Raw genomic sequence first — 11997 nt, 5'->3', positions numbered from 1 at the left:
TGTCCTCGTGATTCTGGGTAGTGGCCAGGTTTGAGAATCTCTCATGCGGCAAAGCTAATAACAATGACTGCAATGATAACAAAGCAGCGGACACTCGATGAGCTCTTCCTGGGTGCCCCGCACTGAGCCCAGTGCCCACATGCGTCCCCATCCCCCGCGTCATCGCTCCACAAGGTCTCACCATATCGACTGTGCGTCGTTGGTACGGTGCAGAGAGGCTATGTGACTCCCCTACGACCAGGGCCGGAAGTTCGTGCCGGATCACATGGCCGTACACACAGCCACGGGACAAGCAGCGAGGACCAAGAACCATCTAGGCGAGTCACGGTGCCAAGGGCGCTCAGAAAAGGGTGCCCCACCCACAGGGCAGCTCACGCTCCAGACGTGCCTGGAAGGGTTTGGGGTTCCTAAGCGATTCCACTGGGCTCAGTCTCTGCTCGGCCATCCGAGGACCGAATCCGGGAGGATGAGAACAGGAGTGACGGGTGTGTGTGGCCGCAGCAGATTGGCCCACCCGGGCCGTCACCAAAGGCACATCTCAGTTTGTGCACAACAGGTAAATGGGACCGGCACATGGTGGGTGCTCCATAAATATCTGATGAGTAAAAGAATGAGAGCATGAATGAACTAATGGCAGAGGAGCCCGTATAAACAGAGGCACGAGGACTGGAGAACGGGGGTGAGGTGGGGAACAGCGACCGGATGTAGCATGTGTACATCGAAGCAAACGGTGGACGGTGGGAAAGTAACCACCATGCACTAGCAGCTCCCATAAAGGAGAAGCTAAGTCCCAAGCTCTGTGCTAAGTATCTGTCACGTGTTATTTCGTTTTATTCTCTGCCGTATTCTTACGATGTCCACGTGACAGGCAAGGAAACTGAGGCTCGGAGAAGTTAAGCAACTTGCCCAAGATCACGGGGCTTGTCAGCGGCAGATCCCAGACTCAGACCCTCATCCGTCCGACGCCGGGCCCGCCCTGCGGTCCACGCTGGGAGGTATATCACCCCAACAGCACTTGCCTGGGGTGGAAGCCCCAGATGCAAGGTTTACTGCAGTCTGATTATGTAAGTGAGAAAGACTCATCACTTCGGGGATCACGCCCTGCGCCCCAAACACAGACACCACGGCCCACATCACAGGTTTGGCCATTTATCTGAAACGGGCAGGATCATTTTTAGTACACTGCTGTTGGTTTCTGACATGCAAACAGACAAAAGTCTTTGGTCACCCTCAAACAATGAAAACGATTGGGACATCGGTCAGCGGCCACAGGGACACAGGGCTCCCGAAGCGAAGCGATGCTCAGCTGAAAGATCCTGGGTCCACCAGCATGCGAAATCTCGGTCCTGCGCGGACACGCACTGGCCAATGTCCCTCTGCTCTCTAGGACAGTTCAGTAGACATCAGATCGGCAGCCACTGGCAAGCCAGCGGGGAGGGGGCGCTTGGACCCACGGGAACCGGTATCACTCCCAAGGCATGGGGGTGGAGCAAATGAGAGCCCTGAAGCACACAGATATCCAGACACCCCAAACCTAGGCTGCTTCGGAGCATCCCCAACACGTGGTCCTTTACTAATCGATTTGAAGACCTTTCTAGTCTTGAAACACTTTGGAGATCAGCTGCTAGAACCTGTGCATTTTCTGTAGGAGGGACCTGAGGTGAACAGGCTGTCCCGCCCAAATGCGGCCAGGTAGGGGGAACCAGGTCTACCCGGAGACTCAGGCCCCAGACGCCCAGCCCAGGGCTCTTTTTCTCTTTCCATCCCTAGGAAATGTTTCTTCTTCAGAAACAAAACCCAGAGAAGCAGAAGCACACGCACGCGCACGCATGCACGTGCACACATACACACAAGCACACGCACCACTCTTAAAATTGGTAAAAAAAAATCACCGAATCCAGGAAACCAAGGGTCAACATAACATTGTCCTTAATTAAGGATGCTCTCCTCACATTTTTCTCTCTTCAAATTTGCTTTTTTAACAACAGGAAGAGTTAAGTAGAGTGACTGTATTAATTCTGAATTTCTTGCCTTTTAATAGTTGGTGTCACCACCTTCATGTGATTCAAATTTAGTTGCTTTGCATCTAATTGCAGCATTGTACCAAAAAAAGGTAATTTGACATCCAAAGGAGGAGTGAGGGAGAACAGAGAAAAGAGGAGACATATTACTGAACTTTGTGATGATAATTATCCGAACATAAAGACTCTTACAAGGACATTCTACACTGGATATCAGCCAGAAAAATTAAACCTGTGTTGCTGCTTCAATACATCTGAATACTAGGAATTGGCAGAAAAACATCTATTCTATGAATAATAGACTCTACAGTCCCAGAGGACAGCAGTACATGAATTTAAAAAAAAAAAAAAGAAAAGAAAAGAAAAAAAGAAAGAAAGAAAGAGAAAAGAAAAAGAAAAAATAGTCTCGAGCTTTTTCCAAAATGGTGCTAATGCGCCACTGAAACTTAATTTTATAATTTACTGGCAGTCGAGATGGCAGGAAATAAAATAATTTGCTATATTCTGCACAACAAACCATGCTTTTCCTGGGAAGGGGTAATTATCCCCATGGAAAAAAAAAAAAAAGAAAAAATACGCCATCTCATATTAGGCTAAAGTCTCATCAAGAAGAGAAAAAGTGCCTCATTACCCGTAATTACCAGAGAATTAGAAACATCATTTAACTAAATGAGCGAATAATGCTCAGGATATTGAAGAAACTTGCCTGCACTTCTGCAAAGCACTCTAAGTCCCATTACAAAAATTGCCCCTCTTTAATGGAATAATTTTAGGCCTGGTCTGCCTTGCTTTAAAAATAAAGAGGCTCTGAGAGGCAGAAAGAGGCTGAAACTGCCACAAACAACTGTTGAAAGGAACTGAGGAGAAAGCGCTGTCTCTCCTGGAGACCAAGACTCAGAATGACTCATAATCTACCATAATCAGGAAAATTAAACCTGAGGACTTGAAAAAAGGATTACTCCCTGTTTAATTGTACTTCCTCAAGACGGCGATGTATTTGTGAGTAACAGATGAAAGATGTTCAGGTTCGGGTACGGCGTCCCCTCTCCACTACAAAAGCAGTTACGGCCATTCGATGTTCTCTTAAAAAATAAAATTATAACATACCTGCAGGTTGATGTTTATCGTGGCTTAATGCGATGATGTTTCTAGCTACTCAAAAGCCTCCAGGCTTGGGCTGGGGTCTCCTCCCCCTTTTCTCTTCACTTTTAATATTTGTCAGGATTCAGCCTCAAAGCAGTGAATTGAATAAAACCGCCCCCCCCACCCCCTCCTGCAGCAACCCCCTTTCTTCGCAGAGAGACACAGAGGAGGAAAGAGCATCGCCCCTGGCTGCTGCCCGAGCTGCTTGAGTTTAAAGCAAGTCAAATTCAGAAAGAAATCAGTATTGGTCTGGTTCCTAGCAAATGGCCAAAGAGGGAACTAAAGAGGTCACTTTCAAGAAGAAACCAGAGCAGGGGACAGGACTGTAGCACCACCCTGAGGACCCCACCCTGAGATCACCCAAGAATTACCCCCGACCACGCCCTCTTCGGGACAGGCACAGCCAGAGCAACAGAAAAGTGCCACTTGCTGTGGACCTTTAGCCACTGTCAACTGCAACCCTCCTTGCCTTTTCAGCAGGAAGAAGCTGAAAACCAGCCCAAGGCCACAGAGCTCCCTGCACGGGTCCCTTGCGGCCGAGTCTAGATCTTCCATAGAAATCGCAGCCGCCTCTGGGCGGGGCGGGAATGAGGGCCCCACTTACCCCACCACATCTGACTTCTCTGCCCCTTGGCAGTCCTGTGGCTTCGGCTCCCGCACTGGTGACTGATGGTCAGAAACGACAAAGTGCCGGCACTGAGGGGGCTCTTGTCACAGGTGCCCGCCCCGGGGAAGCATGGAGACGCGGGCGAGGAAGGCAGGGGCGCGAGGGTGCGAAATGATTACACCTGCCCTGTCCCTCTGCCTCCCTAGGCCCCTTGGACATGTCCCTCTGGACCACTTTCAAGCTCTAGGTCCATATTCAAATCAAAAAATCATGAAAGGCAATCGATTGGTGTTCTCAGGGATGAGAACAGCTTCATAGAGATAAAGCTCTGGACAGAGGAACCACTCTGGAGATTGATAAAGGGCAAAGTGCCCTGGGCTTTTAAAGTCCCCTCACCGAACTCCAAGATGGAACTGGTCACTACTGAAGTTTTCAGATGAGAAGAAACAAAGAACTCGACCTCCTATCTCAAGCCGATGGAACACAGTTAGAGGACACAGTAGTGACAGCTAAGGAAGCTAAGTCAGGATAACTGATTTACCCACTAAGCTCACACAGCCCAGAAGGGTGGGCCCAACCAGAACGCAGACCCGCCTGCTCCCAAAATGCTCCCGCTGGGCCACACACGCCATCTCCTCCAGGGAGAACGAACAAGGAGAGCCAGCGCCGAAGCCGCTCACGTGGCACGGCACTTCAAGATGCTTTTCAAAGTGTTTTCACACCTGTTGTCTCCAGTGAGGTGAACCAAGATGGCACCATCTCCATTTCACACCAACATATAAAGTAATTTAGACCAAGTCATCTTGCCACCAGCAGCCAAGACAAGTGACACTTCCAGCTGACCCGGAGAGCGTACTGGTAGCGGTGGTGGCATGAATTTTGAGAGAGGATCCATGCCGTCCAAGATTTGCACACGCAGCCCCTTGGTTCATTCATCAATCAGAATTAATTCTCTCAATGTAGGCAATGGCAGGAGACTGTAAACATCTGAAGCACTTTTATTTTTCTAATTGTTTCCAGTCAGATCGTCTATCTCGTGCCATTAGCAAAGCAAAAATGTTTAAATCACACGAGCTAGCTAGTCGAGATAACACAATAAGTTCCCATTTTGATTATCCTACTGTTCCAAACACCACAAAAATGACAGCTAGCTAATTAGAAGAGAGAGAGAGAAAAAAAAAGACAGATTTAGACTCAAACGAGAAATCAACATTTCTTTGGATTTAAATAGCTGATCTCTAGGGCTGGAATCAAGAAGCAACAGCAGGAACTTTTAATTTCTGATAGGTGAAAAGGGCTCCGAGACAGGAAGAAGGGTAAAGAGAAAAATCAATAGCAACAACAAAGGAACAAAATTAAAACCTCCGAACTACATGAGGGAATTCTGTCACAAGGTATACATGTGTCGAATCATCACATGGTACAGTTTACATATCTTATGATTTTATTTGGGGTAGGGAAATAAACCTAAGAAGTAAAATTACATGTCAGCCATCAACATCAAAATGGAAACAGGTATTATTAACTGCAGGTGAAATTAACTTTATAGTTCCATCAAAGACTTTGTTTAAAGCATTCGGAGGTAAATAAAAGCATAAATTCATTGAAAGCGATTCAAGAAATTCTGTATCCGAAATAGACAAATACAAAACAAGAGGTAGATAGGGAAAAAATAGACATCCTAGAAATGAAAAGAAACTTACTAGGGGGAATAAATTCTGGACTAATACAAAGAGAATTGGTAAGTTGGAGGAGAGCTCTGAGGAACTTACTCAGAACACGGCATGGCGAGAAAACAAAATGAAAGTATGAAAGAACAAGGAGGGGCATGGAGGGAGAGTAAGCGCCAGCCTTCAGCGGGCAGGAGCACCACAGCAAGGGAAAGCAGGGGATGCAGTGAATGCTGGGCAAGAAATACTCAGAAACGTAAATGCTGAAAATCTTCAAGAATCGAAGGGCTGTGCTACGCTTTGAGTTTTGAGCAGGGATATGTAAAAATTAATCCACACCTAGACACATCACAGTGAAACTACAGAATATAAAGGATAAAGAGACAATGGTTTCCAGAATGGGATGGTTAACTTTTATGTGTCAACCTGGCAGGGCCACGGTGCCTAAATACTTGGGCAAACAGCATTCTGGATGTTTCCGTGAGTATGCTTCTGGATGAGAGCTACATTTAAATTGATGGACTTTGAGTAAAGCAGATGGTGTTCCATATTGTGGGTGGGCCTCGCCCAATCAGTTGGAGGCCTAAATGGAACGAAAGGTCGACCACCCCCAACCAAGGCAGGACTCTGCCACAGACTCTCTTCAGATTTCATGTGCAACTTCAGCTCTTTCTGGTTTGCCAAGTAGGCTGCTTTTAGATTTAAACTACAACTCTTTCCTGAGTTTCTAGCCTGCCAGCCTCCCCTGTTTAGACTTCGGACTCAGCAAGCCTCCACGACTGCATGAGCAAATTCCTTAAAACAAGTGTATATACAAGTGTGTGTGTGTGTATACACACTCACACATCTTGTTGGTTCTGTTTCTCTGGAGAACCCTGACTCATACACAGAGGCAGAAAAAAAAAGATAGATATTCTGTAAAGGAATAATAGTTAAACTAACAGCAGACCTGTCAACAAGAATTATATATGCTAAGGGGAAAAAAGGATGCTGAGGAAAAAGAAACTGTCAGCTTAGGATTTCGCATCTACCTAAACTATCCTTCAAGAGTGAGGACAGAATAAAGACATCACCCGGAATACAAAGACAGACTCAGATTCTCACTGGGTGGGGGAAACAAACTACTAAAGGATATATTTCAGCAAGAAGAAAATTAAAATTAAGTCAAAGGGGAAAAAGCAACTATGGGCAAAGATAAAATATATATAGGTAAATACATTAACTGCTGAACTATATGAAGAAAATAGCTAACTTTAATAGTAAAACTAAAATTATAAACATCAATTACAAGGTAGTAGAAGGGAGTGTTCAACATGTGAGAAATCGTTCTTGGGAAGAGGCTAGAAACACTGAATAACTATAGTGTTTCATAGAAAATTTTATAGTTTCATGAGTTAAAACTTTACAAGTTAAAACTTTAAGGGTAACTATCAGCCTAGAGTTTCCAAACCAAAAGTAAGGTGAGAGAAAAGAAGGAATATGAAAAGCTCTCTCAATCCAAAAGAGAGCAGAAAAAGAGGAAAGAGAAAACTAAAGCACAGTAAATAAAATTACTCAAATAAGATAGTAGAAACTGTAGAAATAAACTCATGTACATCAGTGATCACAGAAAAACTTAAATGAATTAAACTCATTAGTTAAAAGACTGAAATTATTTTGCATTTGCATTTTTAATCCAGCTGTATGATACTTAAAATAGACATTCATGAAACCCATAAGAAAGGCTGAAAATAATTGAATATAAATATACATCACATGCAAATGCTAACCAAAACAAAGCTCAGAGTAATCCTTACCAGATAATACAGCAAAAAAGTAACTACAGAGATGAAGAAGCACACTTTGTAATAAGTAAAGGAAAAAATCCACCTAGAAGATATAATCATAAACTTGTATATGCCTAATAACATGGCTTCAAAATAATAGAATTCATAAAATACATAAAAACATATAAAGCAAAACAATTACACAAAGCAAACAGAATTACAAGCAGACACTGGCAGATCAACATAGTGGTAGAGCTTAACATAAGAAAACAAATAATGTAGTTCGAAATTTAATAAGAATATAACAGAGTCGAACAACAAAATTAACAATCTAATTAATACAAAAGTTGAATCCTGCACCTGACAGAGAAAAATCTTTGCAGATGCATAAGTCAGTCATAAAAACTATCTGTCACAATGGAAAACTTAGCAAATCACAAAAGTTGGTATCAGACCACTCTCTCTGACTACAGCATCATCGATCATAAATCAACAATTAAAAAACAGCCCACGTTTGGAATCTTAAATGTACACTCAATAATTCATGGATAAAAGAGGACATCTCAGTAGAAATTATAAAGTATGTGGAACCAAACAGCTATGCGATAACTCATAACAAAATAGTGAAGAATGTACTTAAAATATAGTTTTATAAACATTTATTTTAAAATGAGAAAGTTCGAGAATCAGTGAGTTTTGTGTTCTACCCAAGACGAGTATCGAAGAGTAAGACTGATCAATAAGTCACAATTAGAAATAATATTTCAAATCATAAGTGAGTACAATGAACAACAAATTCGAAAGCATACATGAAATAGATTTTTTAAATATACATGTTAAAATTACCAAAATTGACTCAACAGACATAGAAAATCTGAATAAATCAAATTGAATTGCTAACAAGTCTCCCCACCACCCCCAACACCTAAAGCCTACCAAGGTCCAGATGATTTTCCAGGAAGCTTTTGCCATACCTTCAAGGAACATATAATCCTCATTTTAAATTGTTTCAGAGACTAGAAAAAGAAAAGAAGCCACCCCGATTTGTTTTTCAAAGACTTGTTTTACAAAGCGAACGTAAAGATACAGTAATTATGCAAGGCCAGCAGGAGAAATGACAGAGCGCGCACTCGGCACTGATGGGAGCATCAGCACGTATCGGAGACGTGAGACCCACTTTTCCCTCTCAGCCGCAGCTGGAGCACCCCGACTCCAGGCCAGAGAGGTTTCATTCTCACCAGCTGCATGAAAATGTCAAGTGAAAACCCAGCAAAAAATCAGGAAGCCGATTCTTACTTTTTACCCTATACGTTCTCAAAGCCAGATTTTGCTTTCTCGGGTGTGACCAGGTGAGTTCAGCTGGGTGTGAAATCCGTCAAATCCTAGCCACAGACACGACCTCCGGTCTAATGCACAACCAGAGGGATTTTTTCTTAACAGCTAAGTCATTCCAGACCAAAGTGTGCTGAGCAATATGCCAAGCCTTGCGTGTTAAAATATACACAAAATTTACTATTTTAACCATGGTTGAAGTACAGTTCAGTGGCATTAAGTATATTCACATAGTTGTGCACCCATCACCCCCAAACATTTCCAGAACTTTTTTCATCTTCCCAAACTGAAACTCGGTACCCCCTAACTACCATCTCCCGAATTCCCGCTCCCCAGGCTCCGGCAACTGCTATTCTACTTCCTGTTTCTGGGGCTCTAACTACTCTAGAGACCTCATACGGTGGAATCAGCCAACACCTGTCCTTTTGTGACTGTCATTCCACTTGAGTCATATGTTCAAGGTTCATCCACGTTGTAGCAGGTGTCAGAATCTCCTTCCTTTTCAAGGCTGAATAACGTTCCATTGTGTGTATAGACCACGTTGTGTTTACCCGCCGTCTTCTGATGGACACTGGGGCTGTCCCTACCTTTTGGCTACTATGAATGATGCTGCTGCTCTGAACATGATGTGCAGGTATCTCTTCAAGTCCCTGATTCCCATTCTTTTGGGTAGAGAGACCCAGAAGTGGAATTGCTGGATCACGTGGTAATTTGTGAAGAACCGCCATGCTGTTTCCCACAGAGGCTGCTTCATTTACATTCCCACTGGCATCGCACAAGGCTTCCGATCTCTCCACATACTCGCCAACACCTGTCGCTATCATCTGGCTCCTTGGTGAAAGCCATCCTAATGCGTATGCAGTGGCGTCTCACTGTAGTCTGAGTATATTGACACTAGACAGCACCGCAGGCAGCCTCGGAGGGGGGCTTCCATTCTCACGCTATCGGTTCAGAGTTTAGAACACGATTAACGTTTTAAAAGAGACCGGGGAACAGGATGGGAGGTAGTGGGGTGTAGGTATAAAATGCACTGCCTGAAATAAAAGTCCTTTTACATTAGGAAGAGAATATTAGATTTAACGTGTCCCCTGAGAGTCCAACACTACAGAATGACACTCCCATAGACCAAGAGAAGAATTAAAAAGAAAAATAAATAGGAATTTGTGTTTATTTTTGGCTTTCTTAGTCAAAGACTACCTTCTAAAGGGCTATGAATAATATATGTAACTATCGATGCCACGTAACTAGCATGAACGTCAGGGACTGGGCCGGGCATTTGATATACATTTTCACTTAATGCTCCTACCGACCCCCTTTGCGGATGAGGCGGTTGAAGCCTGGGTCCCAGGCAGCCTGCCCAGGGTGACAGAGCAGGCCACCTGCCGAGCCAGGATTTGCGTCTAGGCTTCTGGCTGGGAATTTTCCAGCCCATAAGTCGTAAGACTTCAAGACTTTTTTCTACTATTTCAGTTTTCTGTCTTGTAAAATGTAACTTCAAGCCCTGCTTTATTCCCCAAGCCAGCTCACACGCACTTCGCATGCACCTCCCTGTCGGCTCCCTGTCGGTCACGCTGTCCTCCAGTGAACTTGCTGCTTCCCAGTCACCGACAAACTCTTTCCCCACTGGAGAACAGAAGCACGCGCCCAACTGGTCCCCTTTGGATTGTGGCACACATTAAATGCGAAAGGCACAGGACTGAACCACCTTACAAACTCCAAAAAACAAAGCTCTCAATTTTTAAATGTAATAGCATATATCTGGCAATCAACAGTCAACTGATTTGTAACTACAGTGCAGAACAGACAAAAAGGCCTACAAACGAGCCTCCGGAACTGCACTCCAGAGACCTCAACACAGTTAAGCATGCAAGAGAGATGCCACTGCAAAAAATATGTTGCGTACAGAGTTCTGTCACTTTGGGTCCCATCCCAAGGAGGGAGCTTGTCCAGGACTGAAAGAGCAATTGTGCAGAGATACGTCAGGGAGGTGGTAATTTGAGAAGCTTTTTTCTTTTTAGCAATGATTATGATGATGATTATGCATATATTTAAATTTTATATGTATCCACATAGTGTTCATCAACTACATCTCTAATATCTCTAAGCTTTAGGGAAAAATACCTAACTCTTGTCACCTTCCCCTCAGCCTCAGGCCACTCTGCTGACTTATGCGCCTGTCCCACCCCAGTGAACAGTAAGCTCCTCCTCGACAAAGATTGTGTATGATTCATCTCTGATTAACAACAAGTTACATGTCAACTGTATCTTGATAAAGCCAGAAAAATTAACAGCGGCAATTGACACTGTGCACTAGAAATACACCACAGACTGGTACTAATCACTACAACACTGTTACCTAACCCTCAGGACTACCCTAGGAAAGAGGCACTGTTATCACCACAAGGACACAAGGCTCGGAAGTTAAGTAACAACCCCACGTTCCACAGTGAGTTACGGCATCTGCATTCAAACTCGACAGGTCTGCTACACCGCCCACCCTCCTGAACCCAATGCTGTCCCAGGCAGGTCATTCAGAAGTGTTAGGATCAGGATGTGGGTAGGTGGGTGGATGGATGGAGCACAAAACAAAACCTACAAAGGGAATATTTTGACAGTTGGTGAGCTTAGCATTTAAGGCATGTTTCTGAGTGAGGTTAAGGGTATGGATTTGCTGTATTCCAAGTCTACCTAAAACTTGAACCCCTAATAAAAAAATTCCCACCACTTGTCCTAAAAGCATAAGAATCATGAGCGGGAGAGAGGGAGGAAGGGATGAAGGACACAAATAAACGCGTGGTGTCAGTTCTCTTTTGGAAGCGTTCCCAAACCTGAATTTGTCTGGATGAGCACAAACCACAAATGAGAATGCATCAGAAGGCTTGTCCTCATATGAGAAAGACATCTCGTTATGTCCTAGAGACCAAAGAAGCCAGTCAGAAAGGTTTTAGCACCCCTAACCACCTCTAAACACTTGCCCTTAACAAGAACCTTAAAAGCAAAAGGCCTTGCAAAAATGAAAGCCCTCTTGAAAAGAGGCTACACGTTTGCTTCTAATTCTCTGACTCCTTGTGTCACTCGGGGTTCAGTCAGTCAGGGGAGCAGAGACACCACAGTATACTCCTTTGAGATACTCCTTTGGCTCTGGGGGGGTCATGGAATAGGGCTTTCTCCTAGGAATCCAACCGAATACAATTGTGGGAGGAGCTGGGGAAGGGGCACGAACGGAGGTCTGGAGTGCGTACTGGAGGACCGGCAGTCACCAAGCCGTGGATCAGAGGACGGAGCTGTCTGGCCACCAAGAGGGCTGCAAAGAGGGGCTGGGAGAGGCCATCCCGTGAGTCTGCAGCCACATATCTGGTGGTAGGGCTTACACTGCAGGCTGGGCATCAGGGCCTAGAGTCAGGAAGAAATGCTGGATGCAGATCAGAAGAGAGAAAGGACAGGCAGGAACCCATTCG

This window comes from Pteropus vampyrus, unplaced genomic scaffold, assembly GCF_000151845.1.
Source record: "Pteropus vampyrus isolate Shadow unplaced genomic scaffold, Pvam_2.0 Scaffold111, whole genome shotgun sequence".
NCBI classification, from domain to species: Eukaryota; Metazoa; Chordata; class Mammalia; order Chiroptera; family Pteropodidae; genus Pteropus; species Pteropus vampyrus.
This window is presented reverse-complemented; position numbering follows the sequence as displayed.